Source organism: Tenrec ecaudatus, chromosome 2 (genome assembly GCF_050624435.1).
Source record: "Tenrec ecaudatus isolate mTenEca1 chromosome 2, mTenEca1.hap1, whole genome shotgun sequence".
Taxonomy (NCBI): Eukaryota; Metazoa; Chordata; class Mammalia; order Afrosoricida; family Tenrecidae; genus Tenrec; species Tenrec ecaudatus.
The window spans coordinates 84,751,113-84,772,040 of record NC_134531.1 but is presented as its reverse complement, the minus strand read 5'-3'; the positions used below and the strand labels follow the sequence as shown (position 1 = coordinate 84,772,040).

The following is a 20,928-nucleotide window of genomic DNA, read 5'->3' as shown; positions in this document are numbered from 1 at the left end:
TCAATCTTTCATTACTTTATTCCATGCACAAGGATGAAATATTAATTTTGTGTTACATACACCCTAGGTTTCACTAAGGAAATGAGTTTTATTAGATTCACAAAGTTTATTACTGAGGTCACTAAAGAATTTTAAAAGACTGCTTTTTAAAAAAAAATAAACAAAAGTGAAGAGAAGTATGTCATAAATCCATATAAACACATCAAACTTATTCAATATTTTTATAAATATATTTTCACACATAGCTTATTTCTTATCTAAGGCTCAATTCTCTAGAGAAGCAAAACCAATGATGCATGTGCCCACGTGTGTGCGTGTGTGCGCACGCACATACACACACATACAGCTAGAGAGAGAGAGAGAGAAAGAGAGAGGAAGAGAGCAAGAATGTAAAATTTTTATTAAGAAAAGACTCACACAATTATAGAAGCAGGCATGATCATTTCCAGGTAGGTAAAAATCTGTGTGTCAGATATTAAATTGGAGGCTTCTTCTGACTCATAGATGTGGGAGCTGATGATCAGCAGGAAGATCACTAGCTATCAGTTGCAGAGGATAAGTTCAATTTCAATCAGACCAGCTTTTGGCTGCAGCCATGATAAGTCCAAAGTCTGCAGATCAGTTGTTAGGGCACTGATGACTCCCAAGATCATCAGGCAGCATCGCAGGCTATTGACTCAAATTTAAAGAACCAGAAGTCAATGAGCCAGATATAAACCCCTGAGCAGCTACATCAGGCCTGTGACCTGACTCAGAGTATAGCATTTTACCCTAATTTTATCCCATTAGGGAAGCTTACAGATGATTGGCTGGTACATTGTGTTATGTCAGGTGCTGAGTCCAACCACTAAGAATCTGTTCAACCACTAAGAATCCGGTCAGTCATGTTGGCACAAAACCTTAACCCTCTCACTACTCTTTATACATTTTTTCTGTTTTTTTTAAAAACAAATCTTACATTATTTAATTTTATAATTATGTACCTTAACATGCATTTCTAAAAAGTATCAGCCATTTATTCTTGTGCCACCATAAATGAAGCCACTGGGAAAGGGTTTTCACCATGTTCAACTGCGTCTATCTGAATGTTGATGGGCTAGAAATAAAAGAGTTAGAGATTCCTCACTGTTGAGTTTTAAGCCTTCTGGAATTTATTCTTTAGAATGCTTTTGTCATAAATAGATGTGTGTCTGTTTAGTAAAATGTTTTATTTTGTTTTGTGGTTGTTGCCTTTTAATGTTTTGATAGGCCATACGTAGAGGTGACTCCTGCCTCATTCACTCATTCATTGTGTATTGAGTTATATTTTGTCCAGTATAATGTGAACGGACTCAACAAACCCGTTGCTCAAAAGGCCAGGTAATGGGCATGATCATCTGCCAAAGCTGAAGGCTGGACTCAATTTTTGCAGTGAGATTTCCAGCGTGCCTAAGCAAGTCTGTAAGCACCCTTCTTCCCGATTTCTCCGGCAGCATGCTCCCAGGAAGACAGTTCACTCAGCAGATTCTGCTAATATCCATAGATTAAGCTTTTAAAGTATTTAAAGTCTTTAGGTTGTGAGACAACATTAATGGAGTCTTGTGTCTGTAGAGCATGATTTTGTAAATGCCAACCAATTTGATATTTTCCTTGCAAGTTCTTGGAACTACTGTATTTAAACTCTGTGAAAAGTTATATTTTGCTGCAGTAGTTGGTGAATCGTCGCACTAGCTGCTTGATTCTAGATTTCCCCCTTGCAATAAATTATTTACTTTAATTTTGACAGGAACACCAGTTTACTCGTTGACAAGCATAAAGTATATTTTAGGAGTACACATATAAATATGTCAAAGTCCTTAATCTCAAAAGGTTCACAGCTCCTTATGGGAGAAAACCAAGCAAAGCAATGCTCCTAGAGGAGTAATCGAAACAACCCATTCTTGACTGTCTAGATGTTCTTGTACTGTCTTGTCTCATTCTGGGTGGTGTTAGGTTTGGGTCTCTATAGAAGCCAACCAGTGACACTTATATGTGTATGTGTATAGGAAGAGATTTATATCAAGAACTGCCTCACAAATCTATAGAAGAGGGTAAGACCAATTCACTTTGAGTTTATAGTTCAGATGTAAGCTCCTGACTCATAGTTGTGAAAGCTGTTTCATAGGAACAGGGTGGAAAATCAGGAGGACCACAGGCCAGTGGATGCAGAGGTCAATGCATTTGAGGTTGAAGTCAGCTGACAACTCCTGGAATTGGCAAGCAACAGAGCAGGAGATTGACAACCCAGATGGAGGATCCAGATTCAGCTGAAGACGTAGCATCAAGAGCACCCAGCTCTGCTCAGGTCATGTTAAAAGGTCATCCCTCTGCCCCAAGGAACTGTCATCAGACTGTGGCATGATTGATAGGTTGGGGTACACCCTTACCTTCACCCAGTAGTGTCTCTCCTTCCCTGCCATCCAGTCAGTGGTGACTCATAGTGACCCTAGAGGACAGGGTAGAACTGCCACTGTGGGTTTTCAAGACTGTAAATCTTTAAGGGAATGGAAATCCTGTCTTTCTACTTTGAAGTGGTTGGCAAATTTGAACAACCCAAATTGTTACCACTAAGCCAACAGACTCCAACCATCACAGACAGGACCTTGATGCCCCAAAGTTTCTTGACTCTGCAACCCTGTCATAACTATTACTCTTTGGGTATACTCATTGCTTATGTCTTACAGAATTTTTGTCATGACCTGGTTGTGTTTTAAAAAAATATATCTGCAAGTCACTTCTACCTACAGTCTAGACTTAAACTACTTGAAGTTCTTTTTCTAATTATATGGTTTACACATTTGTAAAAGAAAGAGCACACGGAGAAGATGAGACACGTGTCTCACATAAAACTCAAGGTCTGCAGATAGTTCTTTGCTGCAGAACAAATTTCCAAAATTGTACTCTGTAAAACAAGAAAACCTTGAAAGAATTCTCAGTAAATACTTAGGGAGTAAGTAATAGCATTCAAGTCTTGAGTGAAATGGTCTTAAAATAGATGAGAAAATTCTACTACCTGGAAATCTTTGTCCCTTTGTTTGCATCAGTGTACAACTGAGGGATCATTTTTATATATTTTGATCTCCAATAATGTTTTAACTCAAAGACTTAGAGTTTTCAGCCTGTTTTCCCCAACTTTAGTTTTCTATATCCTTGTTAAAATGTTATGATATTTTCCTGCTAAAAGTTATTTTTCTTTCCACTTCTCTATTATGTTTTTTTGGGGGTTTTATTAGTATTTTATTTGAATAGAGAAGACTGAAAATGTATCAGTGGGTCACTGCAAAATTTTTCTAGCTACTACATTATAAATATCTTTGATGGAGATTTAATTGTCTACCATTAGTTTTGATTGAGAAGAACAAAGAGATTTTCTAATCTATCCTATCTATAAGAGTACTATTTGGGTAAAATTTTAATAAGAGTGTAATTCAGATCATGTTATGATGGCAATGTCAGGAAGACTTATTACCGTATTGTTTTACTTTCTATGAAGCAATGAATAAATAACCATATTTAACTTTATTAAATCTTTATCATGAGAAGAGATGGATGGAAGCGAGCAGGAAGCAGAAGTAGAGGACGGAAAGGAGAAGAAGAAAGAAATACTTGGCCAGGAAGAGTTAGTCATTGGTAAAGAAACAAAAGAGAAGGCCCCTCCATGAGAAGGATTGAGAAGAGATTGAGAAGAGTGGCTGCGTCACTGGGCTCGGGCACAGGAACAATGGTGAGGATGGCTCAGGGCCAGCAGTGTTTCCTTCTGTTGTGCGTAACATCACTGTGGGTGGAACCATCTAGATGACCTCCAACCACCACCACCACACAACAACAAATGAAGAGCTGGTTTTTGAATTTTCTTTCATGCTGTATCAGCAGGGGAATGAGAGGCTACAATCTTTGATTGTCTTGGGCCTTTTCTTTAGTTACTGTGCAACTTGAAAGCGGTTCCTTCCAAAAGTTTCTTGGAGCTTTCCAAATAGTTCTGTGACCTAAAAGCTAGTATGAACCTGGCTGAAGATAAGAAATCATTCTTCTAATCTCTGTGACTCTTGTTGCTCACTGTACCATAAATGCTGTAGACTTAAGCCAACCAGCAGAAAAAAAATACTTTTAACCAGAAAATAAGCAATCTTGCAGAACTTAAAATGGAATCTTGCTTCCCCTGTAACCTCTTAAAGGTGATATTTAACTTTAAGGATCCTCTTGGTGACATCTGAGAATTAACATCATTAACACCACAAACAACATGTATCCAAGTATACAACTGAGGGGAAGTTAATGTGCTCGGTTTCAGTTCATTGGAAACCGGCTGGAAGAGCTGCACCATTGCTCGCATTCATCCAAGTCCTTTGCTTATCCTGGAGATAAGACTGAGACACAGGTCTGCTGACCAGACAGCGCTCGGCTCATAATCTCCCGCCCATGTGTCTGAGGGAAACAGGACAAGAAAAGAAGAAAGAACATGACAGAGGAGAATTTAAAAGAAAATTTAAAATAACTCAAAGTCATCCAAATTATTTGGTTGTGATTATGTGTGCTCTCCAAGAGGATTACTTTTTGCACAGTGCCTATAAAAGTGCCGGTATAAATAAGTAGCTCATAAACTCGTTGTTATAATCATACTAGTTGAAAGGAAGTAGCGTATTTCATCTAGCTGAGCTTTGTATCCCTCTACTCTGGATAGCCAGTCCTTTGGACTCTGCAAATTTAATTGCTACCAGAAAAAAACAGCTATGAGTTTAACTAACATGTTTATTTTGCTTTGCAGGAGCTAACCAATGATACATATGTGTGGAGATATGCAGTCGGTCAATTTGGATGCCTTATGGAATCTTTGATAGTAATTCAAAATTCCCGTCTCTATTTTCTGGAAAAGTAAAACTGGTTAGAGTAACATTTAAAGGTGACACCTCATTTATAACTTTTTGATTGACTGGTTTATTTTGATCTCTTGTAAGAGTCCTTAGCTTGAATATTTTCTATTGCTATGCACACATATGAATGTACCAAGTTAAAGCGTTCTGTCCTAATAAGTATTGTGGATATGAGCAAAAAATGATCAACTCAAATTCTGGCTAATTGAGAGTTAGAAAACTCATATACAAACCCCTAGCTTCTTATAAAGAGAGCCTTGGCGTTCTCACCTGAATTATTGTAGCATATTTTAAAATGCATGCCAGGGCCCTCAGAGAATGGGTTTGCTCAGAGGCTGCACCTTGGTAGTACTCAAGTAGAATATACGATATACTTAAATTTATCTGTACTGTCCCTATTCAATTCCTTCTCTTTCACTTCCTTTTTAAAAATAATTAAATCATTTTGGGGGGGCTTGTACAACTCTTATCACAATGTTTCCCTCATCATTCTCAAAACATTTGCTTTTTACTTGAACTCTTGGTATTGGCTCCTTATTTTTCCCTTCCCTATCTACTCCTCCCTCCCCATGAACCCTTGATAATTTGTAAATTATAATTTTGTCATCTCTTACACTGTCCAACATCTCCCTTCACTCACCTCTCTGCTGTCCACCTCCCAGGGAGGAGTTTATATGTAGATCCTTGTAATCTGTTCCCCCTTTCTCCTTCACCTTCCCTCCACCCTCCCGGTATCGCTACTCTCCCCACTGGTCCTGAGGGGTTCATCTGTCCTGGACTCCCTGTGCTTCCAGTGCCTTTGTGTACCAGTGTACATCTCTGGTCCAGCCAGATATGTAAGGTAGAATTGGGATCACGATAGTGGGGGAGGGGGAAGAAAACATTCAAGACCTAGAGGAAAGTTGTATGTTTCATCATTGCTACACTGCACCCTGACTAACTCACCTCCTCCCCGAGACCCCTTTGCAAGGGGATGTGCAATTGCCCAGAGATGGGCCCTGGGTCCCCACTCTGCACTCTCCCTCATTCACAATGCTATGATTGTTTTGGTCTTTGATGTCTGATACCTGATCCCTTTGATGCCTCATGATCTCACAGGTTGGTGTGCTTCCTCCATGTGGGCTTTGTTGTTTCTCCCTTCCTTTAAAGTCGCCCTGGGTGCACAATCAGTTTACGCTCAACTAACCAAAAAGTCAGCCATTCAAACCCATCGAGAGATTCCAGCATGAGAAATCTCCCAGAAATATGAGAGTCAACACAGCCCTCAGAGCATCTTTATTCTTGACACACACATGAATCCACATGACTCCGATTCAATAACAGTGAGTATGGCTTTCATTTAGACAATTGTGTAGGCTGCTAGAAATGAAATTAGTTCTTGGTAACCATCCACTTTTCTCTGTTCCCACAGTCAGAGCATGTTGTGTGCCTTCTCTGCACTATACAGACTGCTTTCTGTTAGCTGTTCTAGCTTCCACAGACCCAGAACCTTGATCTCCATTAAGATGACCTCTTACTTTTCCCTGCACACAGGGAAAAGGAGGAGATATTTAAATAGATAAAGAAAACAATATATATCTGTGATGCACCATTATGATTTCTGCTTACTTAAAATATCCAGAAACCTTTAAGCCGTTGGTTCTCTGATGCGCTCCACGATACTGTCAGTGTTTTCTCAGTTCTATCCCTCCCCCTCGTTCAATCCCCCCCAAAGCCTTCTTTATGTTTCTTGAGGTCTCCCACTTTTTTGCACATTCTTTACCTGAGTATGAAACCTCAGCATCATAGGAGTGGCATAGTGGAAGTGACTGACGATATGGATATCGAAGAAGGGCTGCTCCAGGTTTTGTCACGGCCCCATGTACGCCTCATAATCCTGAGTCCTCCCATCCCTTCTATTGCACTCACTGTCCTTATTTGTGACAAGGAAAACTTACACAAGATACTTTCATGAGGAATCATTTCCCTAAAATGTCCATTTTCAATGACGTTCCCTACTATAATTTTTCCACTTTTAATTCACAATTGATTTATGTTTCCTTTGCAGCAACTCCATTCTCGATCTTTCCTCGGCAATAGTGCTTACTGTTCATCAGAATGAAATGGATTTAATTTAGATTTCACCTCTGTGAGAGAGGCTGCGTCACTGAGTGAATACTATGTGGCTTATTATGTGTGGAAATAATTTCTGTTAGAAAAATCAATACAAAACTAGTTCCAAGCAAGTGGAGATTACAGACGTCCCAAATGTACAACTCTTCAAAGATGCCATCCCCTATCCCTGACAACCATCACTCTTCCCCTTGCTATAGTCCCTTAGATTCAATTATTTTGCAACTCACTGAAATGACCATACAGAACTCAGAGTATTAAGGAAAATGGCTCACCTAGTAGGGGGTGCTGGTAAGTCCCAAATCTGAAGTTCAAACATCCATCTGAGCGATCCTTGTCATTCACATGGCTGTGAAATCAGGTCAGATTAGGTGAGAGCCTGGAACTGAAGTCCAAGAACCAGAGGTGAGGCAGAGAGCACCAGATGCAGAGTCTGAAGGACACTCTCTACTCATGGCTCCCTTCTCTTGCCATTACTGAGATTTCACAACCCCGCTACTGCTTCTGGGATGGCTCATTTTATACCCAGCAGAATGGCAATCACAACTTACCCTGATAACAATTACTCATAGGTTAATTATATAACCCAATTAGTATCTTCCTTTACCTTCGTATCTAGATCCATCAGGGAAAAATAATTTGGTAGGAGTAACGAAGACGAACTATGGCTAAAAGAACCATAAATAATCACTGTACTATACAATGACAATGTTACTTATTCAAGTCTATATTCCCACAAAGGCAGTTCTAGTTCCTTATTTGAATTCAAATCGTTTGAATAAACTCTCAGTTGACAGACTGTTCTAGAACTTTCTTAGACTATACCATCCAGCTTAGATGTAACCTAGGTTTTACACCCAATAATTCTAAAACATCTTATTATAACCTTAGGATCACAACTGTACTTTCTAGGAGCACTGATGGTGTGGTGGTGAAGAACTTGGCTGTGAACTACAAGGTCAGCAGTTGGAAACCACCAGCGGCCCCTGGGGAGAAAGGCAGGGCATGGTACTCTCATTATCGGTTACAATCTGGGAACTCAGTGGGGCAGTTCTCCCCTGTCCTGAAGAGGAGCTCTGAGTGGGCAGTGAGTAGGAGAGAGCACAGTTTATGGCATGAGCAGCACACAGCGAAAAGCACATCCTCCAGTAAGAAAACCTAAGGTTCTTTTAGTTTTAGGCCAGCTTCATGGTATCTTTGTTGACTAACTAGATAATAGGATCTAGCTTTTAATTACTAACAGTCAAGTAAATAAGAGAAGATTCTCAGAGTCATCTAGTCCATCTAGGTGAGATTCCCATCTAGCCTGCTTGTCTTTGAGCAATGCATCAATGTATAAAAATACCATGGAGATTATCTCTAGGAGAGGGGAGTTTTTCTCTCTATGCTAAATAAAATAACCTGGGTTCTACTATTATAATAGGGATATAGAAACAAAATTTCCACAAAAAGCCTTTACCTAAAGTGGATTGTAGTGGGCTTTTATCTAAAGTTTCTTAGGAGGGTTTGCTTAAGCAAGCAATTTCTAAGGAAATAAATTTAGTGTTCTTATTAGCAGCTCAAGCCTCAAAAGTGTTTGCATTAATTTAGACATTTATATAACTTGTCATGAAATATATACAATTTAAGACTTGTGTGATTATGATGGTAATGCTATGAAATCTTTCATAAACACATTTAAACATTTGTATCATTAGAACTTTTTTTACCAACATTTTAATCCTCCCATTTATAACCTCAATCAAAACTAACTAAATAATTGTTTTATTGTAATCTACTTTTTAAATGCAGAACTACAAGAGAAATTTATTACTAAAAATAAAGCAGCTAGTCCCCCTGCCACCCGCCCCCCACCCCAGGAACCTCCATGACATGTTAATTTACATGTCTTCTTATATCCCAAGTCGTCTTCTTTCATACATTTGTAGTTTCAGTTTAAGTTAAAAAAAAACTCATCAGGATAAAAATGATATAGCTACTTCATTCTTGTTCACTCTGACGACTCCGTTGGGCTACACTGGGCTGGAGACGTCAAATGCTGCAGGTGTGTATCCACCAAGGGCTCGTGTGTCAGGAACATGGGTTGGAAAGGAAGCTCTGGGAGGTCCAAGGATCAAGGAGGAGAAAAAGAAATAAGTTTTACCGCTGCTTGGTAATCACTCAGGAGACTGTTTTGAGCTGATACACATGTTGCTTTAATTCCTTAATACCTTTGTATCTGTCAGCTCAAATTGGCTCTTTTTTGGGTTAGATCAGCAATTCCGAACCTGTGGGAATTGAGACCCCTTTGGGGGTCGAATGACCCTTTCACAGGGGTTGCTGGATTCCTAACAGTAGCAAAATTACAGTTATGAAGTAGCAGTGAAAATAGTTTTATGGTGGGGGGGTCACCACAAAATGTGGCACTGTATTAAAGGGTTGTGGCATTAGGAAGGTTGAGGACCACCGGTTTAGATGTTTACAATGAAGAAAACTGGTTAAGTGACTTGCAGAGTGACAATTCTAATTACATTCCCTTTTGTCCCATCAGTGTTCTCCCCATTTGACCCCAATGCCCGATCCCTTGATCATTTATTTCACCCACTTGTGGGAGGGAATTTATGGGACATAGGCAGGACCTGCAACACCTGAGAGTGTTAACTTCACTTGAAGAGTACACTTTTCTATGCAATTCCACTTTGGTCTTAGGCTAAAGAATGAGACGCCCTCCCCTGCTGCTGACAGGTACTTCCTGTGGCTTCTGTGAGTGATGCAGGTCAGAAGATCCTCCGCTGACTCGGGACTCTCCACGATCAACTCAATCAAAGCTGCCATCACATATTGCCCAGATATTTTGGGTACCGCTCAGAAGCGAAGGGAGAGTAATCTGATGAGAGTCAAGTTAAAAGATACCTGGAATAGTGGGGTCATTCTGATCCACATCAAAAGTCTGTTTCTGCAAGGCCTCAAAGTTCATAGCGGCATCATTCTCCAGCCATCCTTGAGGTAGACGCCCATCTCCAGGTTTGCACACATCAAATTTCACCCACTGGTAACTGCAGAATCACACGGAATCCTCAAGATGTGTCTGATAGCTATAATAACCCATTCCTACTTCAAAAGGATTCATGTCTTTCCCATATGTCTTAAAACATATATTTTTAAAAAGACCCTAAAATACAATAGGCAGGTTTCTTTAGTGACACATGATTCCATAGGATTTCCCAACCCTCTTGCTATCAAGGTGTGAAAAGAAAATAATGAGAAAACAGTGGGGTATGAGCTCCTATTTATCTGTCCGGAGGGTGTGCGGCAGGCACCAAGGTGCTCAACAACCACAAGCTGGTCAACAAATGTATGAATGAGAAGAGCAGTCACGCCTAACTCTGGGTCCCAGCCAGCCCATCACTGAGCTTTTCTAAAAGGACTGTGTTTGATGACACTTACTTGACACATTTCTGAGCCCCTGGACAACTCTGGATTAGGTTGTGGATGGTTGGATGAGAAAACCCAAAAAAGTCAGGTCCAGATGGAAGGAGGTTGGGCATTACCTTCCCTATATAAACACTTATGGTCTGCAGCAGTTCCACGTGACAAGCATCCGCAGAAGAGCTGACAATGGCATTCTGCGGATCATCTTCAGGAACAATTTCAAACTGTGGCTGCACCCCACCGTCCTTGATCTGACAGGTATACAGACACTTCTGGTTTGGGCACTTCATGCTGGCATACACTCGAGTACTGCAATAGCCCACAGGGTAGATGGCACGTTCATCATGGAAGCCAGGGCGGTCGGTGATGATCTTCCAGTTTGTTGTTCTCTTTGCCTTTTTCCTTTTTGTCCTTCTTGGATTTCTTCCCAAAGTGTTCCTCAGCCACAGTGCTGGGTCCAGCCCCCTGTACCGATCCCCCAGAGCTGGCCACACTGTATGGCAGGGACAAACTGGAGCCGAGTGCAGGAGCAGCAGCCTGTGCTTCCCCTTCAGTGAGGGCCTGAAGGTGGAGGAGCTTCCTTAGCAAGTACCTTCTTTCTTCGTTTGCTTTAAGAAATTTTTCCTCAAGACGAGCGATTTCATCGCAAATAGCAGCATTTTCAAACACCGTGGCTTTGGCCGCCTTGCGCAGCCGCAGGTACTTCAGCTGATACTTCTGGCTCTGGCTCCTCAGGGGAGGCCTTTTCATGCTGGTTTGGCCGCACTGCAGCGGCGCCCGAGCGGCGGACGGGAGGCTGGAGAGCAAGCTCATGGTGCCGCCCCGCTCCGGGGCTCCAGCGCGCAACAGGCATCGGGTCGCAGTCCGATCAAGGAGACACAACGCTGACTTTGTCTGCTCCGGGCCTAGACAGGAGTCTCTTCAAGGCCCCACAGCCCGCAACCAAACCCAACCCGGACGCTTCCCAGAACTTCCCAATCTACTTATTTTTCTATGCTCATCCCACTAAAGATTAACTACCTGAAATCCACATAAATTGGTAAACTGGAGGCTTTCTATTCCGATGTCTCTCAGTGTGTGTGTGTGTGTGTGTGTGTGTGTGTGTGTGTGTGTGTGTGTGTGTGTGTGTGTGTGTGTTGTAGTTGTTCCAATCAGTTCCAACCCCCAGAGACCTTATGTACAACAGAACACAGAAGGAAATACTGCCTGGCTCTATGCCAGCCTCACAATTGCTCTCATGCTGGGTCCTTTGTTGCAGCCAATGTAGCAATCCATCTTGTCGAGGGTTTCCATTTGCTGGCTGGTGCCCTTTTTCTTTTAAATCAAGTATGATGCCTTCTTCCAGGGACTGATCTTGCCTGACAACATGTGCGATAGTTAAAGCTTATTGTGCCAGCCTGGCCAATAAACACATGTGGGATTAATTGAAGGGTGGAGGAATAATAGCTTGGTGAGTCTCGCCTTTCTGGTTCTCTGTTCTCTTGTTCTCTGATGGTCAGACCAGGATACAGTTACCTTAGCTACTTCTTTGCCTCAGCAGGCAAGGCTCACTTCCTGTGAGCCATCCTTAAGGAGAAGCCACATGGACCTACCCCGATGGAGCCCTGGGTGCTGGAGCAGCTGTGTGGAGTCCCCTGACAGCACTGAGATGCTTACACGCTCACCGATTCAGCTTTCCTCCTGCAGTCAGCATCATTGAGTGTGTTTTGTGAGATGGAGGAAGACTTTGTAGATTGATGTCAGACATATGTTTTAATGTCAGACTTATGGTCTTGGACAGTACTAGGTTGGGATGCTTTCTTAATGTACACTTACCTTTTATATAAAACTGTCTCTTATATATATATATACATACATGAGTTTCTGTGGATTTGTTTCTCTAGTCTGTCCAGTCTAACATATTATAGTACCTTGGGTGCAGGATACTGGAGAAGCAAAGCATGAGATGCAGAGTAGATGTTTGTTTGACCGCTCCCTCATGGTAGTTTTCCTTTTTTGGCCAGCAGTGGTCACATAGCTACACTGTTTATGTAGTTGTTTTCTGGAAAGAATACGGGAAGTTAAAGTTTGATTATTCTGTTTGGTCGTAGTCTTTGGTTATTCCTGTTTAAAATAGTGAAAATGAATATGATTAATATATATTCTGAGCTCAGAGGGAGAAATCGCCATTTGAATTTCCCAGGAACCGTGCTGCTTAAGGAAAATAAATGCCTGACAGAAGGTCAAAATGCCTGCCAGAATGCTCTCAGAGACCTAATCCCATAGTTTTGTATAAATACAATAGTTTAGATAAGGATTTAGACAAGCTATATGAGAATTGAACACGATTGTTTTAAGAATTTAATTTAGTATCTGATTCTATTTTTGTTTATACTGATTTCTCCTGCTTAATATTGATATGACTTATAGAAATGTTTATTGGGAAGTATGAAAATAGAAAGCTTGTAAGCCCACTTGCTCACAACCATCAAAATGTGACCTTTAGGGGGTTTAGGCCAGGCCTGCAAAGAAGGCTTTGAGAAGATATGCCCCACTCAGTGCTTTGAAGGACTGAGGAGGACATTTGCATTCCATGAGACTTGCCTAGGGGCAAGATGACATGTGGAGTTAATTGAAGGGCAGAGGAATAGATGGCTCAGTGAGACTCTTTCTAGTTCTCAGGCTCAGGTCTCTTGCTTTGTGATGGTCACACCAGGGTGCAGCTGCCTTAGCAGTTCCCTGCTTCAGCTTGCAAGGCTCACTGCAAGACATCCCAGAGGAGAAACCACATGGACCCACCCCAATGTAGCCCTGGGTGCTGGAGCACCCATGTGGAGACCCCTGCCAGCACCGAGAACCTTACATGCTCACTAACTCGACTTTCCTCCTGCAGTCAGCATTATTGCATCTGTTTTGTGAGATGGAGGAGAACTTTTTGGATTGGTGTTAGACATATGAGTTAATGGGTTAATATTGGACTTGTGGCCTTGGGCAGCACTGGGTTGGGATCTTTTCTTGATGCACAGTCAACCTTTATATAGAACTCTCTCTTTTACATGAATTTCTGTGGATTTGTTTCTCTAATATACCCAGACTAACATACATGCTGACTCCTAGTGACCCTCCTGTTGGTTTTTAAAAAATATTTTATTGGGGGCTCTATGTCTCTTATCATAATCCATACTTTCATCCAGTGTGTCAAGCACATTTGCACATATGTTGCCATCATCATTTTCAAAGCATTCTCTTCCCATTTGATCCCCTGATATCAGTTCCCCATTTCTTCCTCCTCTTCCACCCCCCCCAACCCTTCCTTACAAAATCTTGATAAGTTATAGATTGTTATTTCCATATTTACATCATCCTCCATCAGCCCTCACTCACTTTTCCATTATTTGTATCCCTGGGAGGAGGTCCCAGGTTGATCCTTGTGATCAATTTCCCCTTTCTCACCCCCACCCTCCCCTAATCCTCCTGGTATCTCTACTCTCCTTGTTAGCCCCGAGGAGTTTATCTACCCTGGATACTCTGTGTTGGAGGTCTTATTTGTAGCAGTGTGCATGCTCTGGTCTAATCTGATTTGTAAGGTAGAACTGAGGACATGATAGTTGAGTGAAGGAAGCACCAAAGAACAAGAGGAAAGTTGTATGTTTCATTTGGAGATCAAAAGAATGGGACCAATGGTTCTGGGTTGGGGGGGGGGGAGGGTGGAGGGGCTATGGGAGAACGGGAGAAGGGCAAAAGGAAGAAGTGACCAACCCAGGGACAAGGGAACAAGTGAACTAAATCAATGGAAGGAAGGTCGTAGGATGCCTAGTGGTGCTTAATCAAGGGTAATGTATCAGCAAGGAATTATTAAACCTGAATGAAGTTTGAACATGATGGTGGGACAAGAGGAAAGTTAAAAAAATAGAGAGCAAAGAAGTAGGAGGCAAAGGACACTTATAGAGGTGTAAATACAAGCATGTGCATATGTAAATATATATATTATGAGAAGGAAATATAATTATGTACTCATATCTATATGCTAAGAATTAAGGTTGCAAATGGAAATTGGGCCTTGAATCAAGTACTTCCTTAACCCAAGAACACTTTGTTCTAACAATACAGCATTTTATGATGCTTACCTTCCCGACATAATCACCAAAGACAAAATGGGTGCATAGCAAATGTGGTGAAGAAAGCTAATGGTACCTGGATATCAAAAGATATAGCATCTGGGGTCTTAAAGTCTTGAAGATAAAAAGCAGCCACCTAGCTGAGAAGTAACAAAGCTCATATGGAAGAAGTACAGCAGCCTGGGTGATCATGAGGTGTTGATGGGATCAGGTATCGGGCACCTAAGACCCAGAACAAAACCATACCCAAGGTGAATGGGGGTGGGAGGCATGGAGTGGAGACCCAATGCCCATCTGTAGACAATTGGACATTCCCTCACTGAGGGGGTCACAGGGAAGGGATGACACATGTGAGTTTTTATGGGAGTATAAAACTCAGTCTTTTTCCTGAGTTGCTGCTAGTAAACTGCTATCCATTTGGATTGTAGCCCAATAAGTAACCATTGCATTGAATCAATAGAGGGTGTCATTTTAAACAGATGACTGAAGTTGTGAATTATTTCACTTTACTTGGATCCTCAATTAATGCTCATGGAAGCAGCTGTCAAGAAATCGAACAATGCATTGCATTTGGAAAATCTGCTGCAAAAGACCTCATTAAAAAGTTGACAAGGGCAAAGGCATGCCTTGTTAGTTGAGGTGCACTTCACCCAACCCACGGTGTTTTCAATTGCCCCATGCAGGTGCGCATCATCCTGACCTGGCCCTCTTCTGGTCTAGATGAGAGGATTGATTTTTCTTAATACTACATTGTGATCCATACAGAAGGCTGTATTATTTTATCTTCATCAGTAGGTTGGTCCAGTCCTCGTCACTTTCAATAAGCAAAGTTGTGTCGTCTGCATATCAAGAGTTGTTAATTAGCATTTTTCTAATCCTTATGCTACATTGTTCTTCATATAGCTCAGTTTATCAGATTATGGATATTTTATTCAGTTCATAACCTGAATAACTATGTTGAAAGAATACAGTCCTGATGGATATCTTTCCTAATTTTAAACCATGCAGTATTCCGTTATTGTGTTCAAACAACTGCCTCTTAGTCTATGTCCAGTTTCCACATTAGCACAAGGCAGTGCTTTAGAATTCCCACTCTTGGAGATGCTATCTAGAGCTTGCTTTAATACATAGAGTACAATGCCTTTGCACAGTCAATTAAACAGAAGTGAACATTTTTTCCCTGAGATTCTCTTCCTTCAGCCAAGATCTATCTGGTATCAGCAATGGTTTCCTTTCTTTCATAACCTATTTTGAATTCAGCCAGAATTTCTGGAAGTTTCCTGTCAATGTACTGCCTCAACCATTTTACAATTACTTTCATCAAAGTTTACCTGTATGTGATAGTAATAATGTTCAATAATGTCCACGTTCTCTTGGGCCACCATTCTTTGGAATGGGCAAACCTATGAATCGGTATCTTTCGATTTTGCTAGTTGCTGAATAACCATTTAAGTTCTGAGTGTTTTCCCCTCTGACAATACACTAATATACTTGTACAGTATTGAAGAGTAATGAGTGAGAGAGAGAAAGATTTCTTTGCCAAGTTACAACCTGTAAAGACAAAGAGCTTGACCCATGCCAGCACCATTTGTAATCCCCTGACTGTGTAAGTTAAAAATCTTGCCAAATTTCTCTATCTTCACTTTAAATCCATATTTTAGGCCTGCAGTACACAATGGCTTCTGCGATTTTTGTCATTTTGGATAAAAGAAGTATCTGGCAAAAGATTATAATAACCATCAAAATATATTACCACAGTATTTTTTCTGTTCTTAATATATATACTTAGGAATATATTGAGAGGCATGAATTAATTCTTCTTATAGATGTTCAAAGTTATAATTTTGAACTTAATAAAAGCTTCACTATTTGATTTTTCATAGGAAAAATACAACCATTTTGTTATTTTTTTTTTGTAATCTAACTTTGAAGAGACAGTAACAATATTAATGCCTTTGGAAAGAGCCAAAGATGAGAGGGAAAAAGTGTCATATAGTTCAAGTTTCTATGTTATTTACTAATGTTGTTTTTAGGCACCATCACATCAGCTCTGAACCATCACAATCATATGCACAACAGAACAAAACACTGCATGGTCCTGTACCGTCCTCACAATTGCTCCTTGCTTACATCCACTGATGCAGCCACTGTGTCAGTCCGTCTCAATGAGGGCCATGCTCTTTACCAAACAAGGTGTCCTTCTCCGGGAAAATATCTTCAAAATAAGATGAAGTCTTGCCGTCGTTGCCTGTAAGGAGCATTCTGGCCATACTTCTTCAATGGAGTTAGGTTTGTCCTTTTAGCAGTCCATGGTACTTTTAATATGCTTCCCCAACACCCCAATTCAAATGCATCGATTCTTCTGTCACAGCGGTTCTCAACCTGTGGATTGCAACCCCTTTGGGGGTCGAAGGACCCTTTCACAGGGGTTGCCCAATTCGTACAAGTAGCAAAATTACAGTTATGAAGTAACTGTTCTTTATGGTTGGGGCTCGTTCCACAACACGAGGAACTGTATTAAAAGGTCGCTGCATCAGGAAGTTTGAGAACCACTGTTGTATGGTCTTTCTTATCCAGTGCCCAACGTTCACATGCATGCCATGCAATGGAGAATACCAATGCTCACCTTAGTCCTCCAGGGGCCATCATTACTGTTCAGTATTCTGAAGTGGTCTTGTGCAGCAGACTTATCTAAACCAATACATCTTTTGATTTCTTGGTTACTGCTTCCATTGGCTGTGGATTCAAATAAGACAAAATCCTTGACAATTTCAACCTTTTCTCTGTTTATCATGATTACAGTCCTGTTCTTCATCAGCAAGTGCTTCAACTCCTCCTCACTCTCAGCAAACAAGGATGTATCATCTGCACACCACAGGCTGAACCTTCATCCAATCGTGATGCTGCTGCATTCTTCTTAATATAATCCAGCTTCTCTGATGATTTTCTCAGCATACAGATTGAACAAATATGGTGAGAGGACACAACCCAGACATTCGCCTCTCCTGCTTTTAAACCATGCAGTATTCCTTTGCTCCATTTGCACAACTGCCTCTTGATCTAAGTATACGTTCTGAATGAACACAATGAACTGTTCCAGAATTTCCATTCTTCTCTACGTTATTCACACTTTATTATTGCCCACACTTTTGAATGCCTTTACATAGTCAATGAAAGAAAATAAACATTTGAGGTAGTTTATTGTGCCAGCCTGGCCGATAAACACATGTGGGGTTAAGTGAACAGCGGAGGGATAAATGACTCAGTGAGCCTCCCCTTTCTAGTTCTTGGGGCCCTTGCTTTGTGATGGCCGCACCAGGGGGCAACTGCCTTAGCCAGTTCCCTGCTTCAGCTTACAAGGCTGACTGCCTGCAAAACATCCCTGAGGAAAAGCCGCATGGACCTACCCCAATGCAGCTCTGGGTGCTGAAGCACCCTTGTGGAGATCCCTGCCAGTGTTGAAATGTTTACACTTTCAGTGACTCAGCTTTCCTCCTGCAGTCAGCATTGTTTTGTCGGTTTTGTGAGATGGAGGAGAACTTTGTGGACTGGTGTTGGACATATCGGTTAATGTTGTACTTGTGGGCTTGGGCATCACCGGGTTGGGATATTTTCTTGTTGCACAGTTAACCTTTATATAAAACTCTCTCTTTTACATGAATTTCTGTGGATTTGTTTCTCTAAAGTACCCAGACTAATACAACACCTGTCTGTTTATATTTTTGGATAATCTTAAGCATTATAGTAAACTCATATTTACTCTCATGTGACTAACCTGTCTTAAGAGCTTGCTTTGACATTCAATTAAGAATTTTAAATGTTCCCATGGACAAAGGTGAAAATTCATAAAAATTGGGTGCTGATAATGTGAATAATTATGTGCTTTGGTTAACCATTACATTAATGTATCGATTCTGTTTTTGCTGGGAATATTTACAACCTCCTTCCTGTTCAAATAATAGGGGAAAATAACAACAGAGCATTGTGACAGTGGTTCTTAAACTTGAACATGCATCAGTATCTCCTGAGAGCTCTTAAAACATATATCGATGGGCCCCGTCTCAGAGTTTTTGACAGTGATCTAGCTGCTTCTGAATCCCCACTTTTAGAATTGCTTTCTATAATCCATTCCATGAAGTCCTGGTGGTATAGTGGTTATGCATCAAGATAGTAATACCAAGGTTAGCAGTTCAAAACTGCCAGTAGCTCCCTGGGAAAAAGATGAGACTTTATACTCCCATCTCAGAGGCAGTTATATCCTGTTCTATGTGATCACTGTGAGTCAGAATAGACTCATTGACAAGATTTTTAAAAACTGTTTTCCCCCTGTAGTTCATTCAAATGCCTATACACAGGTAATGAAGGAAACATGAATTATAAGCCCTAACTAGTTACAATATATTGTTACTATTCTAATTTTAAAAGCACCGTATATACTCGTGTATAAGCCGAGTTTAATGTGCTGAAAAACTGGGGTTCGGCTTATACACGGGTCAGTGGTGCCCCAGCGAGGTGTAACATCCCGCTGCCCCTCACCCCCAGGTAACTGGATGAGCGCCCTTTATCTCGGGGGTGATTGCTGTTTCTCTGCTGTTCATTCAGAGCCCCGCTGACACTGCAGGGCTTTGAATTTTTGTTTACTAACATCTAACCAATCAGAGCCGTCCTATGACGTGTATCTTTGAATAAGCCTTTTAAAGACCATGTGCGAAGGATATGGCATGAATGGATGTCATCTGCTCAAGCCCAACTAACAAAAGGAGGAAATCTCTGAAGTTAATAGCAAAGTGGGTTCAAGATGCATGGGAAGACATTCCAGAAGACATGGTGTGACGTGCCTTCCAGAAATGTTGCATTAGTAATGCTATGGATGGCAGTGAAGACTGCGCTTTGTATGAAAATGACAGCAGTGATGGTGATGACGGCGATCTCAGTGAGGACAGCGTCTATGATGACCTCACACCTGCTGAAGCTCGGCATTGGGATATGGGTGATGAGGAGGAATCCAGTTTTGAAGGATTTTAACTCTTTACATTTTAGCTTGGTTGCTGATTGAGCTTAGGGACTAGTACTCTTAAGGTATCATTGTTGATACCTTATTGTTTTTGTTAAACCTATTTTCCACTTACTGTGCTGGTTTACTAATGTTAAATGACTTGCTGTCCTTTCATGTATGTTTTCTATTTAAAATAAATATTTAAATACATTACCCTACTGATGTCTCAATTTTGAGTAATTTTATTTTCATTTATTTTGAAGATTGAAACTCACCAATAGCTTCTGAATTTCCCACCCTAGGCTTATACTCGAGTCAATCAGTTTTTCTGGTTTCCCAGGTAATAATTAGGTACCTCGGCTTATAATCAGGTTGGCTTATATTTGAACATATATGGTATTCCAAATAAACTATCATGAATCAGGGAATCTCATAAGTAAATATGAAACATTATCTTAAAATTATTCATCCCTGGACACAGGAACAGGAAGAAATTATCGATGGGGTCGTTCCCTTGGTACGATCACCTTCACCTCTTTTATTTTATTTTTTTTTAATTTATTTTAACAATTTATTGGGGCTCATACAATTCTTTTCACAGTTCATACATATACATACATCAATTGTATAAAGCACATCTGTACAGTCTTTGCCCTAATCATTTTTTTCTCTTTTCTTCTTTTACATTTTATTAGGGACTCATACACCTCTTACCACAATCCATACATATACATACATCAATTGTATAAAGCACATCCATACATTCCCTGCCCCAATCATTCTCAAGGCATTTGCTCTCCACTTAAGCCCCTTGCATCAGGTCCTTTTTTTTTTCACCCTCCCTCCTCATTCCCCCCTCCCTCATATGCCCTTGGTAATTTATACATCGTTATTTTGTCATATCTTGCCCTATCCGGAGTCTCCCTTCCCCCCTTCTCTGCTGTCCCTCTACCAGGGAAGAGGTCACATGTGGATCCTTGTAATCAGTTCCCCCTTTCCAACCCACTCACCCTCCACTCTCCCAGCATCGTCCCTCACACCCTTGGTCCTGAAGGTATCATCCACCCTGGATTCCCTGTACCTCCAACCCTCATATGCACCAGTGTACAGCCTCTGTCCTATCCAGCCCTGCAAGGTAGAATTCAGATCATGGTAGTTGGGGGGAGGAAGCATCCAGGATCTGGGGGAAAGCTGTGTTCTTCATCGATACTACCTTACACCCTAATTAACCCATCTCCTCTCCTAAACCCCTATATGGGGGGATCTCCACTGGTCGACACTTGGGCCTTGGGTCTCCACTCTGCACTTCCCCCTTGTCCACATGGAAGAACACACCAGCCTGTGTGATTGAGTGGTCCCAAAGGGATCAGTTACCAGGCATCAAAGAACAAAAAGTCATATCATTGACTGCACACCTCCATGA

At 41.1% G+C, this 20,928-nt stretch overlaps 1 pseudogene; it reads right to left on the bottom strand.

Moving 5' to 3' along the window:
- Positions 1 to 8,792: 8,792 nt before the first annotated feature.
- On the bottom strand, positions 8,793 to 11,225 carry LOC142440882 (transforming growth factor beta regulator 1-like; annotated as a pseudogene).
- Between the last annotated feature and the right edge of the window lie 9,703 nt (positions 11,226 to 20,928).